The sequence below is a fragment of the Nomascus leucogenys genome, chromosome 24, assembly GCF_006542625.1.
Source record: "Nomascus leucogenys isolate Asia chromosome 24, Asia_NLE_v1, whole genome shotgun sequence".
Classification (NCBI taxonomy): domain Eukaryota; kingdom Metazoa; phylum Chordata; class Mammalia; order Primates; family Hylobatidae; genus Nomascus; species Nomascus leucogenys.
Window position 1 is genome coordinate 22,010,853 of NC_044404.1, and position 12,143 is coordinate 22,022,995.

The following is a 12,143-nucleotide window of genomic DNA, read 5'->3' on the forward strand; positions in this document are numbered from 1 at the left end:
TCAGAAAATTCCAAGTTGAATCTTTCTTTCTTTGTTGACTCACATCTTCCCCTCTGGCCTGTTCCTAAAATCTTAGATCTCATATGCAGAGACAGGACCAGGTCCAACCCTTTCATATGAAGATGAGGGAAAAATGATGCTGGGAGAGAAGGGAGTTGCTGTGTGGTGACCTGACCATCCTGGTTTGCCTGGAACTTCAGGAGTTAAGACACTGGACACTTAATGCTAAAACTAGGAAAGTCCCAGGAAAAATGGGACAAGTTGGTCGCCTTAGTATATAGTCACACATAAGTCAGTAGCTTTCCAATGCAGGCATATAAACGCGGTAAAAATCTGCAGATAAACAGACCCTGCCAGCCCCTCAGGAGGCTCATGGTAGAGTGGGAAGGACAATGTGTGTTCTGCTTCCATTGAAGGGCTGGGGGCTTTGGTTATTCATCCATTCAACAAGCACTTACTCCTTGTTTTAGAGGAGGGCTCAGAGGGGTAAGGAGACATGGTTCCTGCCCTGAAGTGGCTCATTATTTAAAGATAGCTCTCTTAGTCTGTGTTCATACTGCTATAAAGAACTGCCCGAGACTGGGTAGTTTATAAAGGAAAGAAGTTTAATTGACTCACAGTTCAGCATGGCTGGGGAGGCCTCAGGAAACTTACAATCATGGTGGAAGATGAAGGGGAAGCAAGGGACCTTCTTTACAAGGCGGCAGGAAGCAAAATTGCCTAGCAAAGGGGGAAGAGCCCCTTAGAAAACCATCAGATCTGGTGAGAGCTCACTCACTATCATGAGAACAGCATGGGGGAACCGCCCTATGATTCAATTACCTTCTCCCTTGACACATGGCCATTATGGGGATTACAATTCAAGATGAGATTTGGGTGGGGACACAAAGCCTAACCATGTTATGAGCATATCAGGGTCATTCATTAAACATGTATTAGGTACCTGCCTTGTGGCAAGTTCAGGGCTGGAAAAATAGAGACAAGTCAGGCAACCCTAGGAAGAGCCCTTGCTGCAGAGAGGAGAAGACACACACACAGGTACACACACACAGGTACACACAGGTATACAGGTATACACACACAGGTACACACACAGGCACATACACACAGGTACACACAGGTATACACACACAGGTACACACAATGCTGCACACAAGCCCAGAGCCCAGCAAACAGTTGAGGTTTGAAAGAAAGAACGCTGGCCAGGTGCAGTAGCTCATGCTTGTAATCCTAGCACTTTGGGAGGCTGAGGCAGGTAGATCATCTGAGGTCACGAGTTCGAAACTCCTTCTTAAAAAAAAGAAAAAGAATGCTGTTACACAGACAAAAGCAACATAAAACAACAGAGTGTGGCTGGGCCTGGTGGTTCATACCTGTAATCCCAGCACTTTGGGAGGCCAGGGTGGCTGGATCACTTGAGCCCACGAGTTTGAGACCAGCCTGGGAAACATGGTAAAACCCGATCTCTACAAAAAACATAAATACTAGCCAGGTGTGGTGGTGGGTACTTCTAGTCCCAGCTACTTGGAAGACTGAGGTGGAAGAATCACTTGAGTCCAGGAGGCAGAAGCTGCAGTGAGCTGAGATTGTGACACTGTACTCCAGCCTGGGCACAGAGCAAGACTCTGTCTCAAAAGAAAAAAAAAAATATCAAAGGAATCTCTTCCCTCATATTTCTCTTTGAACATCATGAAAGGAAAGATTGTCCCAGCAAGGACACACACAAATGACCTTAATATTAATGGCCCATTTGTAGTCTCCCTTTATACTTTCAGCTACAACTGAAAAAAATGCAACATAGAGAATAATATAGCAGAGACTCAGATAGGTATCCTCCCTTCAGAATTAACAAATTTCACATTTTGCTTCATATTCTAAAAAAAAAATCAAGAGATCTATAATTTTTTAGATCCAGCCTGTCGCCCAGGCTGGAGTGCAGTGGCACAATCCTGGCTCACTGCAACCTCCGCCTCCTAGGTTCAAGCAATTCTCCTGCCTCAGCCTTCTGAGTAGCTGGGACTACAGGCACCCACCACCATGCCCAGCTGATTCTTTTTGTTTTTGAGATGGAGTCTCGCTTTCTCGCCCAGGCTGGAGTGCAGTGGCGTGATCTCAGCTCACTGCAACCTCTGCCTCCCGGGTTCAAGCGATTCTCCTGTCTCAGCCTCCCAAGCAGCTGGGGCTACAGGCGCGCGCCACCACGCTCAGTTAATTTTTGTATTTTTAGTGGAGACAAGGTTTCACAATGTTGCCCAGGCTGGTCTCGAACTCCTGGCCTCAAGTGATCCACCCGCCTTGGCCTCCCAAAGTGCTGGGATTACAGGCGTGAGCCACTGTGCCTGGCCAGGATCTATAAATTTGGAAAGGAGATTTTATATCTTATAAAGGGTTACAGCCTGCATGGTGGCCATGCTGACAGGCTGGGAAGTGTAGCCTCCTGCAGAGACCAGAAACTGGCACTCCAAAGGAGGAGGGATTAGAGTGGAAGCTTGAAGCTGAAAGAGTTGGCTAAACATACATATTCAACAGGTTATAGAAGGAGCTGTGGGCTGGGCGCAGTGGCTCATGCCTGTCATCTCAGCACTTTGGGAGGCTGAGGCGCTGGATCACTTGAGGTCAGGAGTTCGTGACCAGCCTGGCCAACATGGGGAAACCCCGTCTGTCTCTAGTAAAAAAATACAAAAATTAGGCAGGTGTGGTGGTGGGTGCCTGTAATTCCAGCTACTCGGGAGGCTAAGGCAGGAGAATTGCTTGAACCTGGGAGGCAGATGTTGCAATGAGCTGAGATCGTGCCATTGCACTCCAGCCTGGGTGACAAGAGCAAAACTCCTTTTCAAAAAAAAAGAAGGAGCTGTAAATATTAACAAAGGGGGTCCTGACCCATGTGTACCGAACAAACGTATGTTACATGTGTCCCATGTTCACTGTGGGGTGGAGACTTGACATTTAAATGCATTACTGCTGGGCATGGTGGCATGTGCCTGTAGTCCCTGCTACTCAGGAGATGGAGACAGGAGGATAGCTTGAAGCTGGGAGTTCAAGGCTGCAGTGTACTTTGATCGCACCTGTGAATAGCCACTGCACTCCAGCCTGGACCCCATCTCTTTTTTTTAAGCACGAAAACAAGACCCTGTACATCAAAAGGTGAAGCAGGAACATGAAGGCACTCAAGTGCAGCTTCTGTAAACCAGACAGAACCAGTCCATGGTCCGTGGTCTTCTTATCAGGAGAAAGTTACTGAAATCTGTGTCCTGACCAATCAAAGCTGTAGTTGTGGCTTTGGAGCAGGAGCAGGGGGTCTGTTAGGGTCTGGTGGTGGATAAGCTGCAGTTGTTTTAATATTATTGATCTCAAAGCCAGTGCTTGTTGAGCTGCTAGAGAAAAGGAAAACTCTCAGGCAGCTGGGAGCGGTGGCTCATGTCTATAATCCCAGCACTTTGGGAGGCTAGGGTAGGAGGACTGGAGGACTGCTTGAACCCAGGGGTTTGAGACCAGCTTGGGCAACATGGCAAAACCCCATCTTAGCTGGGTGGGGTGGCACATGCCTGTAGTCCCAGCTACTTGGGAGGCAGAGGTGCGAAGATCACTTGAGCCCGAGAGGTTGAGGCTGCGGTGAGCTGTGATGCACCACTGTACCACTCCAGCCTGGGTGACAGATTGAGACCTTGTCTCCAAAAAAAAAAAATAAAAAAATAAAAAAAAATAAATAAAGAAAGAAAAATCTTGTGGCAGTTAGAACATAGTTCTCACGGCAGGATGTCCAGGTGTCCTGATACCACATCACAATATGTACTTTTAAGACTGTTACAGTCATGCTTTGATGTATTTCCGCACTAAAATACCAAGGATAATTTTCTTTAAATCAACAAAGTGCTAAATTTTCTTTTAAAAAGGTTATTGTATTTATGGCTGGGCACTGTGGCTCATGCCTGTAATCCCAGCACTTTGAGAGGCTGAGGCAGGTGGGTCACTTGAGGCCTGAAGTTCGAGACCAGCCTGGCCAACATGGAGAAATCCCGTCTCTAATAAAAATACAAAAAATTAGCTGAGCATGGTGGCGCATGCCGGTAATCCCAGCTACTCGGGAGGCTGAGGTGGAAGAATTGCTTGAACCTGGGAGGCGGAGGTTGCAGTGAGCTGAGATTGCACCACTGCACTCCAGCCTGCACAACAGAAAGGGCCTCATCTCCAAAAAAAAAAAAAAAGAAAAAAGGAAGAAGAAGAAAAGAGAAGAAATTGTATTTATTTATTTATTTTTCAAAGCCAAATACTTCTGAATTTCTTTAAACAAAAATTTTTTTTCTACACAGTCTTGCTCTGTTGTCCGGCTGGGGTACAGTGGCCCCATCACTGCTCACTGCAGCCTTGACCTCCCGGGCTCAAGTGATCCTCACACCTCAACCTCCCAAGTAGCTGGGACTACAGGTGCATGCTACCATGCCCAGCTGATTTTTGTATTTTTTTGTAGAGATGGACTTTTACCCCGTTGCCCAGGCTGGTCTTGAACTCCTAGGCTCAAGTGATCCACCTACCTCAGCCTCCCAAAGTGCTAGGATTACAGGTGTGAGCCACTGCACCTGGACTCAGATTTTGTCTTTCTTGAAAACCTCCCTCGAACTCAGCCCATCCGCTCCTCCATTGCCCCCATCCTGGTTACCTGGAGAACCTCCGCAGAACCCACACTAGCCTCCCTGATGGCATTCTGGCTCCTCTTCAAATCGTTTCCCACTCAGCAGCCTGAGATACGTGTCAAGACATAAACTGGATCATGTTCTCCTGTGGAAAACCCTTCAAAGGCCCCCTGTGGCCTTGTGTGCCTGCCCTGCAGGAATCTCCAGCCCCACTTCTCTGCTCCCCTCCCAGAGAAGCTCCAATCCTTAGATTTATTCCTCCCTGTATCGTGGCTGGGCAGGGGCAGGCTGGATTTCCCAGGCACCTATGACAGCAGGCTTCTCCCACTTCCAGTGGGAGATTGAAAGGCAGGAGGGAGAGAGAAACCTCCCTCCTGTCCTCCAAAAGGTACTTCTCTCCCTACATTTCCTCCACGGCTCCCAGCAGACATGCCTGGGCTGGGCCCAGCTTTGGCGAGGTGACCTCTGCTCCTGGGCTTCAGCTACCAGCATCTCCTCTCTCTGTCCTACCATCTCGGGAGGGAGCTCTACTAATCTCTTGAGTTCCCACATCTTCCCTGCTGGCTTCTCTGCACCTCCCTCACCGAGACAGCCAATTCCCCAGATTAAATTCCCTGTACTTCAAATGCTTGAGATTTCTGTTTTCTGGTTTGACTCTGACTGACAAAGGCAGCCTTCCATCCTGAGGAGGAAGCCAGCAGCCGGTGTGGGGCAGAGCCAGGGGAACGGCAGAAACCCTAAGCCTCGGCTCAGGTGCACCTCTTTTCGGCTCCCCCGCCTCTGCCTCTCCACTTAAAGTCAAGTCCTGTGAGATTGTACATTTCCTATTTGTGGCCAGGCATGGTGGCTCAGATCTGTAATCCCAGCACTTTGGTAGGCCGAGGCAGGCGGATCACTTGACCTCAATAGTTTGAGACCAGCCTGGGCAACATGGCGAAACCTTATCTCTACAAAAAATATTTTAAAATTAGCTGGTCAGCCGGGCGCGGTGACTCACGCTTGTAATCCCAGCACTTTGGGAGGCCGAGGCGGGCAGATCACGAGGTCAGGAGATCGAGACCACGATGAAACCCCGTCTCTACTAAAAATACAAAAAATTAGCCGGGCGTGGTGGCGGGCGCCTGTAGTCCCAGCTACCCGGAGAGGCTGAGGCAGGAGAATGGCATGAACCCGGGAGGCGGAGCTTGCAGTGAGCCGAGATTGCGCCACTGCACTCCAGCCTGGGTGACAGGGCGAGACTCTGTCTCAAAAAAAAAAAAAAAAAAATTAAATTAAAAAATAAAAAAATAATAATAAAATAAAATTAGCTGGGCGTGGTGGTGCATGCCTGCAGTCCCAGTGACTCGGCAGGCTGAGGTGGGAGGATCTCCTGAGTCAGGAAGATTGAGGCTGCAATTAGCTCCCATCATGCCACTGCACCCCAGCCCAGGCAACAGAGTGAGACTTGTCTCAAAAAAAAAAAAAAAGGCCGGGCGCAGTGGCTCACGCTTGTAATCTCAGCACTTTGGGAGGCCGAGGCGGGCGGATCATGAGGTCAGGAGATCGAGACCACGGTGAAACCCTGTCTCTACTAAAAATACAAAAAATTAGCCGGGCGTGGTGGCGGGCGCCTGTAGTCCCAGCTACTTGGAGAGGCTGAGGCAGGAGAATGGCGTGGACCTGGGAGGCGGAGCTTGCAGTGAGCCGAGATTGCGCCACTGCACTCCAGCCTGGGCGACAGAGCGAGACTCTGTCTCCAAAAAAAAAAAAAAAAAAAAAAAAAAATCCTAATTGTTTCACTTAGGCAGAGTGTCCTGTTGTTTGCATCTGAAAATATTTGTATTCTGTGGAAGAGACCTGTGGCTGTCCCCAATATTGGCTCTCTCTTTCTTTTCTTTTTCTTTTTTCTTTTCTTTTTCTTTTTTCTTTTCTTTTTTATTTTTTTGAGACAGAGTCTCGCTCTGTCACCCAGGCTGGAGTGCAGTGGCACGACCTCACTGCAACCTCTGCCTCCGAGGTTCAAGCAATTCTCCAGCCTCAGCCTTCCAAGAAGCTGGGACTACAGGTATGTACCACGATGTCTGGCTAATTTTTGTATTTTTAGTAAGACGGGGTTTCACCACTTTGCCCAGGCTGGTCTTGAACTCCTGACCTCGTGATCTGCCCACCTCGGCCTCCCAAAGTGCTGGGATTACAGGCGTGAGCCACTGCACCCCTGCTTGTTAAGAGGACTTTTTATTGTGTCCAGGGGCTGTGCAGAATGGAAACCACGCTTGCCTGTCTCCCAGGAAGCCAGGTGAGGCCGTGTGCTGATTTCTGGCTGTGGCAGAAGAGATGCGTGCAAATTTCAGGTTGACCATGTAAAGGTGAAGTTCTCCCCTTCCTTTTTCTTCATCTGGAATGTGGTTGTCCTGAAGGAGCCAATTCATGCTCTATTTTTAGATTGGTGTAAAAGCGTAATTGCAGTTTTTGCCATCACTTTTAATGCCAGGGAAGCCAGAACCAAGTATCACAAACTGGGTGGCTTAAACAACAGAAATTGATTGTCTCACAATCCTGAGGCCAGAAGAAGGAAATCAGGGTATTAGCAGCTTGTTTCCTTCTGAGGGCTACGAGCAAAGGTTCTATTCCCTCACTTTGGCTTGTAGATGGCCACCTTCCCTCCACGCAGTTTCTGTGTCCCAGTTTCCCCTTTACATAAGCACACCAGTCAGGCTGGGCGCAGTGGCTCAGCCTGTAATCCCAGCACTGTGGGAGGCCGAGGCAGGCAGATCACCTGAAGTCAGGAGTTTGAGACCAGCCTGACCAACACGGCAAAACGAGGTCTCTACGGAAATACAAAAATTAGCCGGGCGTGGTGACACGTGCCTGTAGTCCCAGCTACTGGCAAAGCTGAGGCATGAGAATCGCTTGAACCTGGGAGGCAGAGGCTGCAGTGAGCCGAGATCGTGCCACTGTACTCCAGCCTGAGCGACAGAGCTAGGTAAAATGAGGCTGAGAGCTGGGCTGCATTCCCAGACAGATAGCCAGTTAAGGTTAAGGCATTTTAGGTCACGGGATGAGATAGGAGATCCACACAAAATACAGGTCATAAAGACCTTGCTGATAAAACAGTTCGCAGTAAAGAAGCCGGCCAAAACCCACCAAAACCAAGATAGCAATGAGAGTGACCTCCGGTCATCCTCACTACTACACTCCCACTAGCACCACGACAATCTACAAATGCCATGGCAACTTCAGGAAGTTACCCTATATGGCCTAAAATAAGGGGAGGCATGAATGATCCACCCCTTGTTTAGCATATCAGCAAGAAATAACCATAAAAATGGGCATGTCTATGGAGTAACCATTCTTTATTCCTTTACTTTCTTAACAAACTTGCTTTCACTTTACTCTGTGAACTCTCCCTAAATTCTTTCTTGCACAAGATCCAAGAACCCTCTCTTGGCATCTGGATTGGGACCCCTTTCCTGTAACACCGGGAAGGTATGGCACTGGCTGTGGGGAAAGGGCTGTGCCTGTCCCCACTGCCATTGCTCAATAACTTCCTTGGATCCCAGCCAGGATGATGCCTTCCCTGGGACAAGAGATACCTGCTTACTGTCCTAGCCCTGGGTTCCCATGGTGGCTTCTTTGTACCACAGGAGGGGCACCTGGAGGGCCTCCTTCCCCATCCCTGACACTGCTGTCCCATCTGGGACAGGTGGGGTTGGTAGCTGGGGAATGTTGACCTGTAGTCATCAAAGAGATCAGAATCCAGTTTTTGAGAGTTTATTCCTGCAAAAATCTGAGAATAGTCATCGAGAAACACGGGCTCCAGAGAAAAGGAGTAAGTGCTCCAAAGTTAAAAGTTAAAGTCTTGCCAGGCGCGGTGGCTCACGCCTGTAATCCCAGCACTTTGGGAGGCTGAGGCGGGCAGACCATTTGAAGTCAGGAGTTTGAGACCAAGCTGGCCAACCTGGTGAGACCCCATCTCTACTAAAAATACAAAAAATTAGCTGGGCGTGGTGGTGCATGCCTGTAACCCCAGCTACTCGGGAGGCTGAGGCAGGAGAATTGCTTGAACCCAGGAGGCAGAGGTTGCAGTGAGCCGAGATCGTGCCACTGCACTCCAGCCTGGGCAACAGAGTAGACTCCTTTCAAAAAAAAAAAAAAAAAAGTTAAGTCTTGGAGCCAGGTGTGGTGACGGGAACCTGTAGACCCAGCTATTCAGGAGGCTGAGGTGGGAGGATAGCATGATCCCGAGCTGGGGACTGCTCTGAGCTATCATCACAGCACTGCACTCCAGCCTAGGCTACAGAGTGAGACACTCTGTCTCTAAAAAAAAAAAAAAAAAAAAAAGTACAGCACAGTGGCTCACGCCTGTAATCCCAGCACTTTGGGAGGCCCAGGTGGGTGGATCACGAGGTCAGGAGTTCAAGACCAGCCTGGCCAACATGGCGAAACCCTGTCTCTACTAAAAATACAAAAATTAGCTGGGCGCCTGTAATCCCAGCTACTCGGGAGGCTGAGGCAGGAGAATTGCTTGAACCTGGGAGGCAGAGGTTGCAGTGAGCCGAGATCGTGCCACTGCACTCCAGCCTGGGTGACAAGAGCAAGACTCGTCTCAAAAAAAAAAAAAAAAAAAATGCTGGGCATGGTGGCTCATGCCTGTAATCCCAGCACTTTGGGAGGCCAAGGGGGGTGGATCACCTGAGGTCCGGAGTTTGAGACCAGCATGACCAACATGGAGAAACCCCATCTCTACTAAAAGTACAAAATTAGCCGGGCGTGGTGGCACGTACCTGTAATCTCAACTACTCGGGAGGCTGAGGCAGGAGAATCACTTGAACCCAGGAGGCAGAGGTTGCGATGAGCCAAGATTGCGCCATTGCACTCCAGCCTGGGCAACAAGAGTGAAACTCCATCTCAAAAAAAAAAAAAAAAAAAAAAAATTAGCCCGGTGTGGTGGCAGGTGCCTTTAATCCCAGCACTTTGGGAGGCTGAGGCGGGCGGATCACCTGAGGTTAGGAGTTTGAGACCAGCCTGGCCAAGGTGGTAAAACCTCGCCTCTACTAAAAATACAAAAATTAGCCTGGCGTGGTGGCAGGTGCCTGTAATCACAGCTACCTGGGAGGCTGAGGGCAGGAGAATCACTTGAACCAGGGAGGCAAAGGTGGCAGTGAGCCGAGATCCAGCCATTGCACTCCAGCCTGGGGGACAAGAGCGAGACTCATCTCAAAAAAAAAAAAAAAAAAAAAAAATATGATTTTGCTCATACAGGCAGAAAACAAAGAAATTTAGTAGGACTATAACATTTCTATACCAGGCTGGTTTATGAGTTACAACAATATAGCTAGTTAAAATTTGTCTTCTTTTCCATATAGTTTGTTTTATTTTCCTTTCCAATTTGTGTATTTAACATTCTGTCTTAGATAATGTCATAGTCATGAAGTCTTTGAGAGAGAAAAGAAGGAAGTTAATTTATAATGAAGATTGACAGTTAGAGGCAAACAGTCTGCCCGTCACTCTTTAGTCATTTACAACATTTTATAAAACAATGTAGGTAAGGAAAAGCTAATCAATAACACAAACAAAAGTTATGGCGTCCTGTTTACATTACTCAGGTCCCATAATCTCATTCCCTTAAGTCTAAGGTATTTTAAAGTTCCAACAGCTTAGATTTTGAATATCTTATTTTCACAGAAACTACAGGGCAATAAGGCCACCAGAGTCCCAGACTTAGGACCACTGTGTGTGATTCACCGTAAACACTGGCATATTAAAGGCTCTGAGAAGTCCTGTAGGAAAGGACAATTTGAACTTTGTTTGATCTCATATTTTCCAATCCCATCTGACCTTTAGGTCTTCACTGAGTGCCCACTGGGTTATATTCTGGGAGCCGAGGCCACAGCAGTGAACAAAGCACACAAAACCCCCCGCCCCATGGGGGCTCCGTTCTAGTGGGTCCATTTATCATCAAACATCTATTAATATCTCAAGAATGTGCCCATCAGGACACCATCCAGATGCTGCTGCGCTTTTCCAGGCCACACAGAGGGGACACCCTCCAGGTGCACCCTGCAGGAATATCAGGCTCAACCGTGCTTTCAGGGTAGGAAGAGGAGGGCATTTGAAGAGTCCTTTTGCTTCCTTCATTCATGTGTTGCCTCCTTGAATAAATGCTGTTGAAAACCTACCATGTGCCAGACTCCCTTCTAGGTACTGGGAATCCGAAGATGAATAAGATAAAGTTTTGACTCTCAAAGAGCTTCCTGTGGGGTGGGAACTAGAAAGAATGGAACTCCCCCAGTCCCAGGAAAAAGGCTCACCAGCTTCCCCTCCGTCCCCTCCCCAGCTTCCCTGCCCTCCCTCTCCTCCCAGACTGACCTCTTAATTTTGCATACTCTCCGACCTAACCTCCACCTCCCATTCAGGAAATGGCTTGCTTTGCTTCAGGCTGAGGCCTAAAGTAGATCTAACCCCTCGATCTTCCGTCTTGGGGGGCAGGTGTTGGGAGGAGATTCATCTTCAGGGATTTCACTCAAGCTATTCCTAGACCTGAAAACCCTCAGAGAGTTAATCAGCCGTGCAACTGCCAGTGTCAGTCCATGAGGCCTTGAAGTGACCAATCAGGCAGGGGTTGTGATGGGACAGTTGGCGTCAGGGAGCCCCCCTCCCTGGGGACCCAGCAGAGCTGACAGGCTGGGACTTGCTCAAGGTCACCTGGGAAAGAAGCTGGGAAGGCTTCTCATCTGAAGTTCGGGGAGGGAGAGTGGACCCTCCCCGTGCCCTTGGGCTACCCTTCACCGGGTCAAGCAGTGACAAACCAGGGAGAGTTCAGCAAGTCCTGGCTTTTCTCTGGGCCATCATTTTCCCTTCTGTCACATGTAAGTGGTTGGATTAGATTGCGTTTTAGGCCCTGTGGATCTCAGTCACTCTACAGTGGAATCTGGGCTTATGGGACCTAACCCTCTCTCTCCCCAGCCACCTCCTGGGCCCCCCTCCTTCTTCCCCGGGGAAGGGTCTGGGAAATGGCTCACAGCTTTCAAGCTGAGCAAACATGTCCAGGTGCATAGGGAACAGAGGGCAGTGGAGGGCATGGCTATTTTTATCACAGTATGAAGGATTTTCACAGCTGCTTCTGTTGTGTCCACACACGTTCCACGATCCCAGGCTATCAGAGTGGCTAGGGTGTGATTGGAGGGGATTCACTCCTAAAAGAAAACCTGCCCAGCAAGATGCCTGACTTTCCCCCAGGAGGGATCCATTTAAATTGCCCCGTCTGGCCGGGCGCAGCGGCTCATGCCTGTAATCCCAGCACTTTGGGAGGTCGAGGTGGGTGGATCACCAGAGGTCAGGAGTTGGAGACCAGCCTGGCCAACATGGTGAAACCCCATCTCTACTAAAAATACAAAAATTAACCGGGCATGGTGGTGCATGCCTGTAATCCCAGCTACTCGGGAGGCTGAGGCAGGAGAATCGCTTGAACCCGCGAGGTGGAGGTTGCAGTGAGTCAAGATCGCACCACTATAAAAAAAAAATAATCTATTG